Raw genomic sequence first — 3,254 nt, 5'->3', positions numbered from 1 at the left:
CGGGGTGGTCGGTGGCCGGGGTTGCGAGGGACACGCTGTACAGCGAGGACTTTGCCAAAAAGCCGGGCTGTTTGGGAAGGCAGAGTGTGCCTGGAAAGCACCGCAGCACAGGGCTGGGATTTGCAAGGAGAGGAGCTTCAGAGAAAGCCTTGCTTTTGGGTGAGAAAAGAGGACAAGGCAGTGCTGCCTCAAAAGAGAGAGGAAACCCCAATAAAGCGGAGTTTGGGCTTTTGTTTGGATGGTAGCATCTCTTCTTCCCCACCGTGCACTGCAGCTGGAGAAGGGGTTTTGGTAGGGGCAGGGAGATGGTTTGAGGCCCTGGGCTGATGCAGAGAATTACCCTGCTCGGGGGGTTTGTTCCTGCTGCTGGGGAGCTCTGTACCAGGGAAAACGGTGGGGAGGGCAGTGGCAGTGACACCCGCTCAGGTGGTGTCAACCGGTGTCACAGTGTTGGCAGCTCCAGGGGTGCCCGTGGCCAACGGTTTTGGGGTTTTCGCAGGGCTTGGATGTTTTTTCTGGATACGCAGGTTGTCCCCAGCTCGGTTGGGTAAGGAGCGTGGCCTCTCCATCCTCTAGAAGGGAAAAGATGGATACTTGGATACTCCTGAGCCAGGATGTGCACTCTTTGGTTGGGGACTTCTGTGGGTGCCAGGGGCTAGTGGTCCCCAGGGGTGCTGAGGAGCCCTCCCCACATGAGCTGGCTCCAAATGGTGCTGTTCTCCATGGCCACATCCCCCTTTCCCACCATAAACCAGAAAATAATGCCGTGTTTAGGCTCAGTTCGTGTGTTCCCCACAGTCGCCAGGACTTTCTATTGAATCTCATCCTGACCAGCTTAGGACTACCTCAGGAAAGTGAAGATTTGCTGTCTAATGAACCTCATATGGCTTTTTTTCTCCATGCAACCTTGAAACCTCATGCTCCAGGTCATCAGCATCTCCTGAGCCCAGCAGGGCTCTGTTCCTTGCTCTGTTTGGGTGTTGATAAAACCTCAGTGCTACCGCTCATTTCAGTGCGAAACAGTGCCTCTTGGGTCCCGAGTGGCTTCCATGAAACTTTTTCAACATCTCCTCCTATTTAACATCTTGCTGATGGTTCAAAGCAAGCCCTGAACTGGTGACAGCAGCTGGGAACATGCTGTCCTGCTTGCTCCAAGCCAACGGTCCCTATCACTGCATCTCATCCAGAGCAGTCGCTCCAACCTTCGCAATCTGCATCTCATCAGAGCCAGACAGATGCTGGTATCGATTTGCTTTGGTTTTTCTAAACCGAACGGATGCGAGCAGCGTCTGTTTTGGTTGGGCTTGTTCTGGTTGTTTTGATCAAATGCTCTCGAGCTTTGTGTTTGAAACTACTGAATCTGGCTCCGGTTTGCCTTTATTTGCAAATCCTGCGCTCGGAGACGACAGCGCTATCTTCTCCGCGGATGGACGTGGGTTGGTCAGGATGATTTTGGCACGGGAACCGAATGCTTCATGGCATAACAAAGAACCAAAACACCCTGATGCTCCTGCTGAGGCTGAAGCTCGTTCTGCCCGGATGAAGGGAGAACTCTTAATCCTACCGTGGGCATCCAAACCCAGCGACTGCCATAGGCACGGCTGCTTCTGAGCAGCTTCCCTTTTTACTCGTGGAAATGTTATTTCTGCCTCTTCCACGTTTCCAACAAGTCTCAACTCTGCTGGAGCTGTCGGCTGCTCTGTCCTCCCACTCGTGCTATTTTCTTTAATTTCCATGGGTGAGGGTTACCCATCCCGCTGATATTGGGGTGCATGAAGATGGGGCTGCTTGTGTGGGCGTCTCACCATGTCCTGCCCAGCCTGGCAGATCCTGCCCTTGCCCTCCTTGTCTTTAAAGGCAGGTCCTTGAAGGGGGAAGGTCCCAGCTGCTCTTTTGAGGGGCTCCAGTGAGAAGAGGCCAAGCAGGAGCCAAGGAGACCTTGTCCATGGCATCTCCAGCCTTGCTGAAGCAGGGTGGATGGAAGCGCGTGGGGCATCGCCTGCAGAGCCTGTGTGGTGGATGCACCCACGAAACCATGATCTGGAGCCCCTTCTTTGCTCCAGGGCTCCTGACAAGGCTTGTGCTATCACCACCTGAGCAGACGGGCTCTGGAGCCAGCCCGTAACTCCCAGGTTTGTGAGGTCTTTCTGGATATTTACAACCAAACCTCCTCTTCCTCGCTAGTCCTGGCTCTTCCCAGCCTCTGTGAAGCACAGGGAGACTTCTCCAGAGTGCCCTTTTCTGCATCGTTCCATCCCTCTGTGCTATGCAGGGAACCCTCTCCTTCCTCCAGCCATGCCCCATGGTGAGCATCTTGCAGGGTGGCTGGGGCTCTGCCAAAACCAGGAAGCCCCCACCTGATTTCCGAGGGTGGCCACAGCATGAGCAGGCAGGGTAATGGAGCAACCATTAATGGTTGCAACGGAGCAATTAATTAGTAACCACAGTGCAGGGAGATCCTCAGGGGTTGCAGACACCAGCTGGTGCCTTTGGGGCTCATCCTTGGCCAAGCAGGGCAGAGGGAACGTGCTCAACATCTGGCAAACGTCTGCACCAGGTGGCTGCAGCCTCCTCTCCAAAAATGCAAAGGTCGGCGCGGAAGGGCAGGACGAAGCCTCCCTCGACCTCCCTTCTCACCCCGGCCTCCCTTTTCCCTTTTTTCTTTTGCAGCTCTACATTCTCCAGCCCAAACAACATTCTTGAACTGAGATTTGAGGCAATCTGGAGGGAGTTGGTCACTCGGAGACGGCGCGACTGCCGAGCGAGCCCCGGGGCCCTGCTGGAAACTCTGACTCGGGCATGGGCAGTCGGGGCGACGCTCTCACCACAGCTCCCGTGTGTCGGCATTGTCCGATGCTCCCGGGGCTCCTGGGGTCACCCCGTTTCCATGGGAGGTGTTTCAGAGCGGCTCTTGGGTGCGCTGAGCTGCAAGGGCTCAGCCCAGGCTGTTTCTGGCAAGGAGGGGGATGAGAGGCAGCCCTCGGCTGTGAATCCTCGCCCGCTGTCTGCTCCTCTCCTCTTCCTCCCGTGGGATGCCCGGGGTTGTGAAATCAGTGGCCAGCTGCGGCCCCACTCGCTCGCGTCCCACACCCCAGCCCCAGCTGCTCTGCGCCATGCGGCTCTGAAAAAGAGCCCGTACCAAAAATAAGGGGGTGCCAGCTCCATGTCCCCTTGTTGCTGCTCTGTCCCCTGCCCTGGACGTGCTACATGGACTGAGTGCCACCCCCAAGTGATGCCCACCCAAAGCAGCCCCT

The sequence above is a fragment of the Mesitornis unicolor genome, unplaced genomic scaffold, assembly GCF_000695765.1.
Source record: "Mesitornis unicolor isolate BGI_N332 unplaced genomic scaffold, ASM69576v1 scaffold24229, whole genome shotgun sequence".
NCBI classification, from domain to species: Eukaryota; Metazoa; Chordata; class Aves; order Mesitornithiformes; family Mesitornithidae; genus Mesitornis; species Mesitornis unicolor.
This window is presented reverse-complemented; position numbering follows the sequence as displayed.